This window comes from Nothoprocta perdicaria, unplaced genomic scaffold (genome assembly GCF_003342845.1).
Source record: "Nothoprocta perdicaria isolate Ctin4 unplaced genomic scaffold, notPer1 scaffold_61, whole genome shotgun sequence".
NCBI lineage: Eukaryota > Metazoa > Chordata > Aves > Tinamiformes > Tinamidae > Nothoprocta > Nothoprocta perdicaria.
Genome location: NW_020455877.1, coordinates 3,685,387 through 3,702,436, shown reverse-complemented (window position 1 = coordinate 3,702,436; position 17,050 = coordinate 3,685,387).

Sequence of the window (17,050 nt, the reverse complement as noted above, 5' to 3'; positions counted from 1 at the left end):
GTGAGGAGCAACTTCTTTACTGTGAGGGTGACAGAGCAGTGGAACAGGCTGTCCAGGGAGGTTGTGGAGTCTCCTACTCTGGAGGTCTTCAAAACCCGCCTGGATGCCACCCTGTGCCACATGCTGTAGGTGTGCCTGCTTGAGCAGGAAGGTTGGACTAGATGATCTGTAGAGGTCCCTTCCAACCTTAAATATTCTGTGAATCTGTGAATCTGTGAAGTATAGTCTAATAATAAGGTGGAAATTTGATAAAAGACAGTTAAGTAATGGAAACATTTTTAGATTTTAGAGCAGATTCTCATTTCCCACATTTTAAAATTTTAAAAACTATGGCTATTGAAATCATAGAATCATAGAATGCTTAAGGTAATTACTGAAATGTGAGTTTTCTTAAATCTGTTTTTTTGTTGGAGGTCTGATCCTGAAAACCCCTTACAATCCTAATATTTGTATATTTTCCACTGTCACTTCCGGAGTTACTGACACAAGATAACAGGCAACTATATATGCTCCTAATTGCAAATGATATTTGCATTGACATCTTCTTTGTTGGGGTAGTTACATGGACATGAGTTGAGCTCACTCTGTTGAACTGTTTACATTATAATTTAAGCATTCTCTTATATGAAATAGAAACAATTTATATGAGGATATATGCACTTTCATTCATAATATTCATTTTTTCTGTGAATCGATCTTAGTTAGACACATATGTGAAGAGAACAGAGAATACATGCAGCAATTCTAAGAGGACACCTATTTCCACACCTCTGGCATAGCAATCTCAGACGGTATCCTGGAAAAACAGACGTTGCTTGTTTGCCTTCTAGTGGCTTGAGTTTAGAATAGCTTCATCCAGAAAAAGGTCTTTCAAAAGGGCTGAGGGAGAAGTTATTAGCTCACAGACACTTGCTATTATTATTATAGCAAGTTCTGAAATGTCAAGATGCCTTTGGTAGGAAGCATCTGTGAAATGCCGCATATTGTCTTAGGAATGTGTAAGGTTAGATCAATGGTAGAAGTGCACAAAGCATGTCTAAAAAAAAAAGTTTCAAGAGAAAAAGTATTTTCAAAGTGGATATGGCTTCTTTGGTACCTCTGCCTTTTCACTGAAGCAAATAAATGAATATTTTTTGGAAATGCTAATAGTTTGGTGAGGCTGTGTCTAAAACAGTGGCCTCTCTGGAACTGTTCCACTTTGTGTGTGATGAGTTCCTCTTGAAACAATAGGGCCTATGGAGTATAGAAAAAAAAAAAAAAAAAAAAAACAGAAAAACACTGAACATGCTTTATATGCTCTAACACAGTCTCAAATGATGCTCACAGATTCCTCTCACTCCCTCCTGAATCATTTGAAACTAAGGGTATAGGAAAAGATTTGTACCTAAATTGCTTTAAGACACTGCAATACAGAGAATCCTGTTCCTACTGCTACTGAGGATATAAACTTGTGTGTTTCTTTTCTTTAATAACACTTCATTGTTTTACATTTCTGCACTACTTTGTTTTACATTTCCGCTCAGGGCTAGATTACAATCTATGTATGAATTTACATTAAATGTATGAAATTATCTGCCTGGAACTTTATATTTTGATATCTCAGTGGATACTGAACTATTCCCCTTTGCAGTGAATAAAAACTTCTGCATGAGTGTGAATGTCTCTCTGCAAAACATATGTTTCTTGCTTAAATATTAAATGTTTCTTTGCTTATAGCATATTTTTTATCCCTTTATGGTGTAAACTGCATTTAGATTTTACATGATGCTATTTTGTGTCAATAGTAGACTGCCTCTTGTTAAGACGTATAAACTAATTACAAGAAGATTCGGTGCTTTTTGGGGTATCAGTGATATTCTCAAATCATGCTGGTCTTTCTCCTTTCTATTTTGGAGCACTAGTGACTTTGTGATAGCTGGACTAAATTAGTCTGCACTACTCTCATCCATTCTGCTGAACACTGAAGGCTTACCAGAAATCTCTGTTGCATCTCTGCTGTTCCATTAAATTTAAATGGGTCAGAAACTCTCTCCGTGCTGTCATAAAAGCTATTTTTACCCTTAATACAGCTCAGCGCTGGATTAATGAGTGCACATCCCTCTGACTGTGCATGAGCTTGGGATGGTCCAACAGGAAATCGTGCCCTTGGCAACTGCATGAGGAGCATCTTTCTGTGTCAGTGCTCACAGCCACCTGTTCAAATGACCTAGTGCCCTCTCACAACTTGGTCAGACAGTAGACATGGAGCATTCAAAAAAGGATAGGTTTAGAACCATACATGGAATAACATTTGGAATGTCATCCCCTCATCCATCCTGCATATGACAGCATCCATAGCATATGCCCATTTCTTTGCATCATTTGCATATTTCTAAAAGTATATCAGAACTGTCAAGAATATAGGATTTCTGGAACATGTTTCTAGCCGCCAAAATTTACATACATTCTGCACTGGGAAAAGATGTCAAAACAATATGGAGAAGTGAATTCTTCCTAATAATAATTAGCTATTCTAATTTTTTTTTCCTGAACTTACAAATTTTCTGTATAGATACAATGGATTATTATTTCCATGGCATACACCCAAGAGCTAGTAACCACTGACTGAAAAGATTTATTTTTCATTTTCTACACACAAGTCTTACATAACTTTACAGAGATGACTGCTTCACAAGCGACCTGCAGATATCTCATTTGAGACATGGCAACAACACTATATATAAAAAGAATATTTTCCATATATAAAGTAATAGTATGTAAGAATGCTTAATTACTCAATCTGTTTATTAATTTGCTTTTAGGAATGAGTCATTCTTTTAGGAATGAGGCATATAGACTCTTTAAATATGTCTCCAAACATATATTATTTACTTATCCTCTAAGAAATCTTTATCACCCAGCTATACTGCTGGGCTATATTACTTTATATTACTTATGCTCTAGGTGTCCCTGCTTGAGCAGGAAGGTTGGACTAGATGATCTTTAGAGGTCCCTTCCAACCTTGAACATTCTATGATTCTACTTTGTTTCTGGCTGGAAACCAGGTTGAGGAAGATCAAGTATCTTAAAAATGCAGGGCATCTTAATTCACCAAAACCAATATTCTTTCAAGCAGACAAAATCAGTCAATAGGACAAGATTTACAAGGTAAGATGCTACAAGCCATTTTTAAAACTGTCAGGAAATTGAAAATAATAGTTTGACTCATCTGCCTGAATGATTTGATTGTAATTTTGAATGATTTTATGTGTCAAGTTCAAATAGCAGCATTAGTATATTATCATTTATTCATTATTTCTTTGTGGAAGTGTCCTGTTGAAAAACCAAGCTACTTGTTCATATTTAGCTAGTGAGATTAACAAAATAAAAGCTTCACTTGGCATAATTACAAGTTACATTATTTTACTTACACAGACATTGTCAAATCAAACTCCCTAATGAAAATATTTATGGCTGAATGGAATCTTTTTACTCATATGTGAACAATCATGAAGAGAAAAAGCTCATCTGTACAACAATCTGAGTTCCTCAGGCTGTTTTTCTGCAAAATGTATTCATCGTTTGCATATCTCATGCTTTTGTAATCAGAGTGTCTTGGTCTGCTGTGTGCTCACTGGAGCAGTACATGTGTCCACAGATGTTTTCATGAGTAGTGCAATGTCATAAAGGTCACTCAGCTCATTCATCACGACAGCAGCCAGATGGTACGGAATACCATGACAGCAATGAAAGAGAGTAAACTGGTGATTATATACACATGAACAACATACCCTGAGGAAGTTCAGCTAATACATGGTTAGATTTGGTTCTTTTTTTCTTTTTATTTATTTTGAAAATAGTTTCTTATTTTTCTCACTTCTTATTTTCAAAATCTCCTTCACACACAGATATACTCAATCTTGGTTAGTCACAAGTAAAGACAATGAAAATTTGGAGTTGAGCAAAGATTTTCACACACTGTTACCAAAGGACCTTGATCTCTTAATATAATAGTGTTTTAAAAAAAATGATTTTAATTTTATGTGGCTGTTCTGTGAGTGCTGATGAAATAAATGGGACATAAAAACCTTGTAGAAATTCCCTGGGCCTCATTACAGGTCTTATACTGATCTATGTGATATAAGTTCACTACATTGTAGCATGTCTAAATTAAATCTAACACTTGCTCTGAGGAACGACTGTGATTAGGTATGAGTGACATCTTGTTTGAACACACCCAGCATCAAGCCTTGTGTCTCTGCAGACTTCCTGGCTCATATAACCACAATTAAGGATACTTTTGAAGCTAAAATTGAATTTTGAAGCTAAAAGAAGTTTTCATGTCTTCAGATTATTGTTCCAGTGGGGAAAAAAAAAAAAAAAGTAGTATGGGTTTAGGGGCAGGGAAGTTTTCTTGCTGGCAGAGAGATGACGGCAGGACTTATCAATAAAGTCAGACTGCTAAACAGTGTCCTGGTGTAATATGGAGAAAGTACTGTTGAATATATGCTGCTGACCCAATTCATCATCATCTTTTAGAGAGGGTAAGTAGGCCAGTATGTTACGCAGCTGGGTATCAATAAATTCCCACTCTCTGTTTGCACCAGCTGGTAAATCTCTCAATTCAGAGAGCTGGCCAGCCTGAGTCCTTTCTAGTGTACATTAAGATAATCTAGATAATCTGTATTTCTGGGAATCATGATCCTTTTCAGTTTTGTTTCCGGACAGAAAAAAAGCCATAACATAAAAAAATAAGGTTGCATTTGGGCTCACAACACACATTTTGTATCAAGTTATGGGATTTTGGCTGGAAAGGGAGGTTCTTTAAAGGATAAAATAAAGACGAGGCTAACTCTGAATACCGGAACTGAAAAAAAAAAAAGTAGCACAAATCTAATAAATTTTATCTGATCTCCCTGTATCCAGAGGATCTGAAAGGCTTGAAGATAAATATGTATAAAATACTACTGAGCCAAATGTGAGGGGGGAAAAAAAAAAAGGTTGGAATGGAACTCAGATGGTCAGATAGCTTCTTTCCTGGATCAAAAAGCAAAGCATTTCCTATTTTTGATTCTGCAATTCTATCTATCACTGGCCAACAGTATCACTGGGACATATTGTGAACTGCTCAATCCTTGAAATCATGGTCTGACAAGAAAAGTCCGCTTGGCCTATGCACTAGGTTTTGCAAACTCAGCAGAAACAGCACAAATTCAGTCCTTACCTCAATGCTTGATTTTGAAGTGCAACAAAGTCCCAAACCCTCTTATACAGAAACAGGGGCAAGAACAAGATTCCATGAAACTAATTTTTCAGAGATTTTTAAGGTCTGACACTAGAAGCCAATATTAGTTTTCCTAAAAGCTACTGAATGGTTGTAATGGCATGCTGAACTGAAGCCTTAGAGTTGTTCCGAAGAACTGTTGCCATTGAGAATTCCCAGGGAAAGACTAGAACTGGAAAGAAATCTATCAGAAAGCTTGTATATGGAGATGACACCAGTCTTCAGAAGGCTTAATATTTTTTGTTAACAAAAACTTTTATAAATAAATATCCTCATCTCTGAAATAAATTTCCAAAGAAAAAGAAAAATGACGACTTAAATTACTCACAAGCAGACAACATTGGTGCTTTGCTGTACAGACATAGAATAAAATTATCAGCCTTCTATAATCATGTAACTGATTTTTCTACTCCAACCTTTTTGTTTGTTTGTTTTGTTTTATTCAAATAGATCTCTATTAATAGATCAAAAGATTTTATTAATATTATCAGTAGAATTGTATCAATTATCAATAGAATTACGGGTCAGACAATTAGGATGTTTGGCAAAAGTCATTCATTCTTGGGACATGTGCACATTGTTGGAGTGAGTCTGAAATATAAGTCTGGAAAGCAAAAACAAAAAATGGTTTCACTGGCCAAGAAGAATTGCAAAAAGCATATAACCAGGGAGCAATTTTAGGGAAAAAATGTGTAAAAATTGCCATGCATATATCCCACTCACTGTGATTGTATTTTGTGCTTGACTATGGGCTGCCATCTGATGGTGGTAGTTAATATTGCCAGCATCATAAAGATCTAGCTCATAAGGACAGACATATAGGGCCTTATATAAAATCCCTATACAGACTCCAACTTACTGTCAATTTATAATTTTTTTTGACATATTATTTCAGATTTACAATAGTATCACTCTGAGAGGTCTTTTTGGCTAGTCAGGCAGGCCCATAAAATTCCCATCCAAACAGTGTTTGTTTACCAGAGGTGCTGTGTCTTGAAGCTTAATTTTCTAGGATTCATAAAGGTCATACATGATTGCCTTTTCCTGATTTTTTTTTTTTTTTTTTTTTGAAAATGGAGCATAGTTTCCACTTACTGCCACAGCTGAATGAGGAATTAGCTGACATTGTCACTATATCTCTGCATAGTTTGCCACTATATCTCTGCATAGTAGAGAGCTACTCTACATAGTAGAGAGCTACACTCTCCTGCCCTGGATACAAAGTGCTGGGAGCATCCCCATTAATGGAGATTAGGACTCTGTGAAGAAGACAATTGTTTTATCCTCCCTGGTCTAAAACACACAATAGTTAGTTCATTACCGAAGAAACTTATACGAAATGCTGATAATCTAATGCTCTCTGTTTAGGAGTATTGAACTAGTAATATCACTTTTCTTTACTTCATTCATTAGCTAAAGCTAAGCAAAAAGAATCGAACTAAAATGGTGAAAGAAATCCTTTCATGCAGCTGTGACCGACTGATGAGCATCCAATGATTAAACTAACAAAAATATTACAGTCTTTTGACCCAAAGAGGGCATCATTCTATACTTCACTGTATTATTTTTATCTATAGATATTTCTCCTTCAAGTAACTCAGGGCCTCTTCTGTGATTATAAACTTATTCTTTGTTTGTATTGTTCTAATAGATAAGGGTTTCAGAACAGATGCTTGCTGCTTGTTGGATACATCATCTGTATCAACAAACTCAGAAACTTCCTCTCTGTAAATATTTTAAGAAGTTCGTTAGCTGGGAATATTTATTCTAACTGAAGCATTGGTATTGAGGATATTTCTCATCATAATGTAACCTAAAAATTAAAGAAAAACATAAACATTCTAGCATTAAATATCTAATTTGTTTGGGTGCAAGAAGATATCTTAATTTTAAATAAAATACAGCAAAAATAGATCTACTGATGAGCATGTTGGATAAAGGAACAGAGTGCATCCTCAGCAAGTTTGCTGATTATATAAAACTAGGAGTAATGGCTAATAAAGTGTAGGGCTGGGCTGTCATTCATAGAGACCTGGCAGGCTGGAGATCTGGGTGGAGAAGAAGCTCATGAAGTTCAACGAAGGCAAGGGCAGGGTTTTGCACCTACGGATGAATTACTCTATGCAACAGTACAGACTGCTGAAAAACAGCTCTGTACAGAAGGATCTGGGAGTCCTGGTGGACAAATTAAACATGAGCCCACAATGTGCCCATGTGGCCCAAAAAGCCCTGGGTATGCGGGCTGCATTAGGAAGAGTGTTGCTGACAGGTTGAGGTTATCATCCCCCCCTCCACTCAACCATGGTGAAGCCACCTCTGGACCTCTGTGTCCTGGTCTGGGCTCCCTAGTAATAGGAGGGGTGTGGAGCTGCTGGACAGAGTCCAGTATAGAGCCACGAAGATGATTAGTAAAGTATGAGCCTCTCCTATGAGGAGAGGCTGAGAGAACTGTTCAATCTGAAAAGAGAAGACAAGAGGTAGGATCTTATCAGTATGTATAAATACCTTAACAGAGAGTGTTGGGAGGATGGGGCCGGACATTTTTCACTAGTACCCAGTGGTAGGATAAGAGGCAATGGGTACAAATTGAAATACAGGAAGTTCCATCCGACTATAATGAAAAACTTTACCTTCTTTACTGTGAAGGTGATTGGGCAGGTTGCCCAGGGCAGTTGTGGAGTCTCCTCTTCTGGATATGCCTGGACATGATCTTGTGCAACCTGATCTGTTCGAGCAAGGAAGTTGGACTGCAGGATCTGCAGAGGTCCTTTCCAACCTCAACCACTCTGTGATTCTATGGTCTGATTTTATTGCTCTAGAGGAAACTTTACTATGCTAGGGAAGGAGAAAAAAAAAAAGCTGCCTTAAGAAACACTAAATTTAAGTGGATTCAGATAATCGAGTTCAAAGTTCAGATAATCAGAAAGTTTATGTTTAAGAATGATGCTATGTTTATTGCTAGATTTTTCTTTACAAGCCTTTAGTTTCATAATTGATCAGTGATAGAATTCATGTAATTGAGATCAACATATATTATTCACAAGAATTGTTTTGACAACATTTTTCACATCCAGTCCTCACTTCCTTACATTGAGAAGAAAGAAACTGTAAACAAAAGACTTTGGAAAGACGAAATTTATGCAGTATCACAGTAAAAGGGCATAATCACCACTTAAATCTTTCATATATCCACACAGCTCATGTCTTTTGACTTCTATGTGAGTAAATTTGGATAGTATTTTACATACGTTTGGGTATGTAGTATCTCTGGGAGAAAAGTGATCAGAAAAGTTCTTTATTTTGGCCACCAGACGGCCTCCTTACTCTGTGAAAACTGCTGTGACAAAGTCATTTTGCTTTTCCTCTGCTTAGGTTTCAACTTACTGATTAAAAAAAAAAAAAAAAGCAAGCTGAAGGGACTGAATTTGAAAATGTTTTTCTTATGGGCTGTACCCACATGATGTAACTAAGGATTACCTCTGTGAAATGCTTCTACACATTTCTATCTTCATAATCCTGTTTTTTGCCCTGTGCACCTTTTTATTATTATTTTATTCCCACTGCTAGAACTTTTCTTCAGATGTCAGTCTCGCATTGCTAGCAATCCCTACCAGGTCCTTCTCAGTTGCCTGTGCCTGCCATGCTTAAAGCTAGACAAAGGCTTTAATCCTATGTTAATTTTGGCCTGGAGTTCATAATTTTTCTTTAAAAATCGATATGAATGTCAAAGACTATTGGTCAAATATTTCTCTTCATAGAACAAATTTGGGATTCTGAATTTATTCTAATGCATATCTTCCTGTGTTTTTTTTTTTTTTTTTGTGAAAAGGGGATTTTTTTAATTAAAAAGTTCACAAAATTCAGCATTTAGATAAATAAGATACATTCATGCCCCTCTCAGAGTTATTGTTTAAGATGATTACAGTACAATTAAAAAAGAGAGATTCTTGAAATCTTCATGCTTAGAAGATTCCTGTAATTTCAAAATTAATATCCTAACACAATATATTTTTTCCTACAAGAATTACTTACAAGGATCTTTAATTTATTAAACTCTAACATTCAATGCAAGCTGAAAAACTTGGCCCTTAACATTTCACTTATGTTTTAAAATGAGTGTATGTTTTGTAATATTTCAGAGATCTTTGTAAATTCATCTCAAACATACCTTAGATTTCTTATTCTGTTGCCTCTTAAAAATATCTTTTTACGTCATGTTAATTACTTAAACATACTGGTCTGAAAGAAGCATCTCTATGTGTTGAAGAGCTACTGAATTCATAGTTCAAAGCTATCTATATACAAATATTTTCAAATTTTAAAATATTTAAAATGTGTGGCATTAAAATGTGTCACATATGTGACTGTTTACACTGCATATCTGCCTTAGTACTGGAGATATTCAGTATAAGTACTCACTGATTCTGTAGTTCTCTGTTATCCTGATCATCCTCAGACAAAAAAAAATTGCAAGACCAGGTCATTGTTGCAAACCACATAGACCAAAAGTTTGAAGAAGTATGTAGTGATTTGGATTGCTTTCCTCTTTAGATTGCATAACATATGACTTAAGTTTGATACTTTGAAATATAGGCTTTCAAAATCAAGGGACTCTTCTAATACTGAACCTATATTGTATTTCTTGTAGCTTATCTCTAAAAAAAATGCAAATGATTTAAGATTCTCTGATGAGAGCTGAAATATATGCATATTTTTACTATTTTTGAAGGATCCTGCTGTGTTATTTACTACAGCTATTTCTTGAACTAGGAAGAATGACAGCTAGGTCACAGTATGTTTTATTCCATGGTATGTTGCTTCCTTACAACATTCTGTTATGGTGTGAGATACAAGATATATAAATAATACAATATTGTGGCAGTAAGTTCCAAAATGAGTTACGTTTTCTTCCTCTTTATGGATTTTTCCCAAGGAAATATATAAAAATGACAGTTTGATTTCCAATTTATTAGAAACATTTAAAATAATATTTCTAATATTTTAAATAATACTAGAAATAGTATTATCTAATATTTTAAATATGTGAAATATTATTTTATATGTTTCTAATAAACTGGAAACAATATTAATAAAGCAATTAATAAAATAAATTTAATAAATAAAAATAATATTTTAAATATTAGAAATATTTAAAAATATTTTAAAAATATGTGTTCATACTACATATAGATTATATACTTCTTTCATCCAGGGATTTCAAGTGCACAAATGGACTTTTTGCAGAAATTAACAGCCACTTGAGAGTGTAGGCATGTGACCTTGATGTAACTTTTTAATGCCCCTTAAAGTTAGGCTGGATAATTATGTGAAAGTAATTTGCATGAGTTTGGTTTTGTTACTTAATTCTAAAGCCAGTGATAAAAGCAGAACTGCCCATTTTTTTCTGATGTATATGAAAGCAGGTAGCTTTCATAGAGCCAATGATTGAATCGAGTGAAACTGTAAATTAAAATGTTTTTTTTCCCACATAGACATCTGCATAAACCACCTACTTCATATTCATTCATCACTTATTTTACAATGTAAGTGCTCTTCAGATATCATACATCTAAAGGATTGCTCAGCTATAGCAAAGGTTGATACAGTAGATTTTTATTTTAGAACATTTTAGCAAGTAATAAGAAAGTTCTCTATTTATTCTTTCCTGAAAATATCCAGATGAATTATAACGAGTAAATTCTAATTATGAAGACTTTATTGGCAATCAAATGTGACCCAGCACTTCCATACCTTTGAATCTTTTTTGTACTCTTCATAGTGGAGTTGGATACTTAGAGAAAGACACAAGTACTTGAAAATATTTTACATACATCAGGGTCACAAAAGATTTGGGTCCTAGGAGCCAAGGCATGTAGAATTCAGAGTGTGAGGCATGTGCTTCCAGATTTTCTGAATTTCAGAATCTCTTTAGGATGCCTCTGTTGCCTCACATGGCTGATCAGTCTCATCTTTCCTCTGTTACCATCTTCACTGTCCTGCTCCAGCTGGTTCTCAATTGTCATACTCAACCAGTAGTTTGAGAATTAAAAGTATCATCTGCCTTAACACCCTTGAAGGATTATCAGCCCCTCTCTGCTGTAATAAAGGCCTCTTTATCCCAGGAAAAGCATCACAGTGAACAAAATGCTCCCCTTCCATCAGCACTGGAGGTCTATATTCACCAGGGAAGAGTTTTTATGGCAAAAGATGTTCTAAAGTGCAGACAATGCGACAGATACCTGTACTACCTGTACTGTATGGGAATAAGTGGTATCACTGGGTTGTTCTCAACCTAGTTGTAGGTTGGATTTGTGAACCTAAATATCTCCTGTAATTTCTCATGGCCTCAGTTTCCCGAGTGTGGAAGGAGTATTCATTAGCATTTGAAAAGCGTTTGGAGATCTTGAGATGGAAGGCAACGCATAAGTGTAGATCAAAGACAACTGTACACCAATACTGATAAAAAGAAGAATACACCACAGCTCATGCCACAGCCTTAATACATCATTAGCATAACCTCAGTGAAATTTATCTGCATGAGTGAAGGTTACAAAGGGTGCCCAAGGACATGGGTAAGCTCTTGAGGATTTGATGGGTATCTTCTTCAAAGTCTCCTCAGGTATCCTCTCACTTTAATGGGAATTGTCAGTGTTTATGACCTGGCAGGACTGGTTTCTAGACATATACTATGTTTATAATTTTATTTAGCATCTGTTTAAACAAACCATCAGCACAAAAAAAAGATCCCTGATACTGAAGGAACAAACTAGAAGACCTTTTATCTGTAAGGAACCAGTTGAAAGGAAGAGTAGATGATGAAATCTCTTTTTTGAGCTAGTTGGTAATATATGGAATGAGATACACACATACTAAAATGTAGAACATTATGAACATGCCTAGACTAAATACATCTATAATAATATAATAATCTCCATCACACTCTTATGCCAACTTATGTAAGGAAGCATTCTTAAAAAAATCTGCAGATCAATCCTGCTTGTATTCTTTCAAGAATACAGGCTATGATTTCATCCTTAGCCAGGATGGGGAAGAGAGGAAGAAATTGTCAGGATGATTAATAGAAGAAAGAGTCCTTCTTTGACCTGCGTCTTAGCAAACTGTTATTTTTAGCTTTCCCACAGCAAATGACAAATCCTTTGTCCTGTGACATAAACTATTGTTTAAAGGGAAACCTAAACTGACAGTGGTTCTGTTCTTCTCAAGTGGCAGTATCTGACTGAAAATCTCAGGCATTTAAAGGCTTCATTCTCAAAGGTTATGGTGAAATTGCAACAAGGTACCTTCATGTTGCTATCCATAGGTTGAAGCGTGTGACATACAACAGTGATCGAAGTAACCAATAAATATAGACATTATTCAAGATTCTAATTTATTTGCATGTATCCATACTGATTTTATTCTCGACATTGCCGTCAAACACCTTCATTTCTTCATGCAGCAGAATTAACCAAGTTGTCTGGGGCTCTTTCTTTGTTTTTTTGATCAGAATAAACATTAAAAAGCTACTTTGAGCCCTAAGCACCTTAGCCATAAATCAACAAACATAAATGCTGCAGACTAGCCCTCAGAACGCGCAGATATTATTGCACACAAATCTGCTCACAACAAGCGTGGTTCCCCATCTACCCCAGTTAACATTTTATTTCTTGTAGCTGACCATGCAATATATATACCAGACAGCATGCCTTGAGAATCGGCAAAGCGGAGATCAAAAAAAAAAAAAAAAAAAAACCCAAACAAAAAGAGCTTGTTGGAGAGCAGAAAGTCTGTAAATGGGAAGACCTTCATATGGAAGATTTGAGCCACAGCTCAAATCCACCAGAATTAGTCATTAATATTTGGCACTGAGCAATAGAGAGGATAGCATTGTTGAAAAATATATCAGAGATTTGCATTTGGATGCAATAGAGTTAATTTCGGGAGCAGTTTCCAGCAGGTGCTAAGGGAGGAGACAGATGCTCAGCAGAATTGTGAGCACGTGGAATGCTTCTTCCTGTCTTTCAAAATCTGCATGAGGTTCAAGGGAGAAAAAGGTGGCACCATTCTTTACAGGCATTCCTCTATACACTGTTACTTCCCTGTTCTGTTCATCAGAAATATGGGTCTTCCTTTGTTTCCTCCTGTGACGAATCACCTGTATCTTTACTGAGAATATATGACCTCCATCTCTTAACTTCTGTTAATCTCTGCTTTCTCGGCCTCATGGTATCTTTTCATCAGCATTTACTTTTTTTTTTTTTCCATGCTCTGCCTGTGTTAATATTCATGTTCTCTCTTGTTTGATATAACCCTTCCTTTTTTCTTTCTTTTTTGTCTCTGACTAGAAACTGTATCTTCCTTCCCATCACTAGAGAAATTCTGCTCCATGTCCCCAGGAAGAACATTTTTTCTCATGTATACTTAGAGGTGGATACTTCCTCCTCCAAGCTCTCCCATTGCTCTCCTGCCTTGAAGCTAGGGCCTTGGGGAGAGAAGGCTGAAGACTCTTCAAAAGAAGTTTGCATGCTACTTCTTAGTGTTGTTCCTTGTGAATGGGAAACAAAAATGTCAATTATACATGAGCTCAGCCTCAGCAGCAGGACTGAATTTTCAGAATCATTCACATCAAAAAACATTTATTTGAATTAATGTGCCTATGTCCAAAATTATATTGCTGTTCCTGACGTACTGTCTAATCTTGAGGATTTCTAAACTGATAGTTCTAAAGTCTGAGTACTAATTGCTCTTACATTCCACTTTTCCAGTTGCGAAGGTCTGTGGATCAGTGCTAATTAGTACTTAAACACAAAGTTGAGTTCTGAGCAATGCAATGCAGTTATCAGTACATGCTTAGCACTCCATATTTCACAAAATACAGAGGTATATGCCCCTTTCTTTTAAAATGCCTAAGGGGCTCCCAGAATTCATGCAAAAATAAGACATTAGAAAATTAACCACAGTGTGGGAGGCCTGGGTTTAATTCTGTATTTTGAGGAATTCAAGCCAACAATTATTATTTCCCAGGAAGGAGTCCAAAAATCAGATGATAGTCCATGCTGGCCTGAGCCCATGGATACGGACAATCTGTACATCATAGCTAGTGTTAGGAAGGAACACAGAGCTAGTGTTAGCTTAGGAAGGGTCAAAGACATGGAATCCCCATCCTTAAATCTGCACCCTGAATAAGTTCATTGCTTATGTAGGAGTGAGGTTTCCCAGGGATAGGAATTTGAAGCAGTTTCCCCAGATACTTGTTCCTCTCTACCATACTATCTTCAAACTACACAATCCAGAAAAGGTAATTCTCAATACTGGTGCCACTAACAAGGGATCTTTGGGATATATCTTCCTCTGTCTTATCTCTCACACACATCCGGAAGTTGAGTAAGCTTTATAGATATCCTGAAAAATTCATTAAGTGATGATTTTTGTATGAAGGACCCCAATGCAGCCTTGTACTCACAATTACAGTAATACAATGTTTTTGAAAAAGCATATGCTCTGGTAGGATTTTGTAAGGATTACAGCTTACCTTACTTTTTTGACTCTGCTTTCCTCCCTCTCCACCCCTTACCCTGGAAGATAATGCCAATAAAGTGACACTGGTCCGCAGAGGTAGTGGAACATCCTCTCAGTCACAAATTGGCTAATGAGAAGGATTGGTTTTATGGGCAATTTTCATGCGCTTTTAAAAAAATTTGAATTTGACTTTTAGCCATCCATTTAGGATAATTGTGCAGTAGAGAGAAAAAGATGGATACTTAAAGAAAAAGGCTGGTATATATTTTCAGATATTTGACTTTTGTGACACAATTTTTTTTGCCCAGTAGGGTGGTTAAATTTGCAAACCCATCAAGGTCAAGTTTGAAATTCAGGATAGCCATGGACTTGTTTTTGTCAAGATCAATTTATGACAACAGCAGTTTTATCAGCAGGGTGTAGTAACTGTTGCAGAGCATTGTCAAACTGCCAGCTGAGTCTACAGGAAGCCTGTTATCAAATAGGTTGATGATTATTATTACAATATTATTATTTTGGTTTTGGTGAAATATTCTTGTAGAAGCGGGAGGAAATAATTGATAGATGTAAGAGAGAGAATAAAGTGATCTATATTCGAGAGTATAACTTTTCAATACACCTTCCATCTGCTTCATTACCTTAGAGGATTAAAGATGATTGTGGAAAGACCTAAGTACAAACACAAAGAAGACTTGCAAAAGTCCAGGTTGATGTCCAAAGAGGTCCCAAAACTAAAAGTACTAAAAGTACTGAACGAGTGAGACAATGAGGTAGAAAACTGAAATGACAGAAAGGCAAATCCAACAGATAAAGCACAACTTATGTGTTCATAGTAGCTTACTAAGGCCACACACATATGCTGCCCACAAAAAGTTCATTTCAAGATTCTGGCCTAGGTCACTTCCTTGGGATTGCACAAGAGGCAGAAATATTTCACTTTCTGGTATTCTCCCTTTGGCAAGCAGCATTCTTTATAGCAGTTTTTAAAATATCACACAGCAGGAATGTGGCAGATTCCTTAGAAGTGCACTGCTTGCCATATACTTCATGCACTGTATCTTCCTCTAGGCTTCTGCTTCTGTAATTCATATAAATCTAGGGAAAGAGGGAGAGGGGGAAGTAGAAGGGCTTTTTTTTTTTCCTTTTTTCCATCTTCCATCTGGCTAAGTAAGTTGTCTACATTTCTCCAACTGCCACTGTCTTCAATATATGTACAAATCTGTAAATAATGTGTCAATAATTGCATACAAAAATAATCATGTCTCATCTTGCATAATGTCTAAAGATGCAGATCAAAAAGAATGCCAGGGATTAGTGTGAATTGTTATCTTCAGTAATTTCTAGATGAAATTAAAGACAATTTATAACAGAAACTTCTGAAATAATCTACTGCCTTTTTTTTTGCTTTAAGTGGCATTACTTGTTGCTAGCAGAGATTTTCCATTCAGTAAAAGTCTGCAGCAAGAAAAATTATTGTCTTGTCTCTGCTAGACCATGTAATTTTCTAAAATTAGACTGCAACTTCAGGTCAACGTAAACAAAAGGGATAAGGCTCACAGTAGCCACTTTGTTTCCTTCTCTCCTTTCTCCCAATCTCTCTCTCTCTAATTACTTCTTATGGTTGTAGTGTAATCATTTTATTTGGATTATCTGCCTTTAGATATAACTTGCATCTATCTCCCTCAGACACAGACACTTCCTGTGCTGCAAAGATATGGATAGTCAATTTACTGCCATTATACTACACATGTCAATCTTCTAGCATTAAATCCTGTAGCTAAATCGTAGGCCTTGTCAGAGATTTTGAAATTTTGTTACTGATGTAACCTGAGGGAGGGTTAAGGCTTTACTTGATGATTTCTCAGCTGCACAGATTCTTCTATTCTTTAGCTGAAACCTCCTGGTGGTGCTTTATAGCGTGCCAGGTAGGTTCAAGTTCATTAAAAACGACAGAAAAGTGTGTACCAGCCTTCCCACACTGCATTGCCAGTACATGGGCATGGAAGGGCATATATACCAAATGTTCCTATCCTTCCATCTATTGTAAAAACTGAGAAGCATGAGCAATCATCTTCTTCCCCATCCATCTGTTAAATATGTCTCATTTACCTTCTAAAAAGAGGCACTTCCATTGAAATCGGCCATGCTGCTTATAAATAGTATAGAAGCAATGCTAAGCAATGTTATTGCAAAAAGGCTTTTTTTATAAGGAAACAGCAAATGGCTCTGGTTCATGATTTAAACTGTAAAAATGAGTTTGGAGAGCTC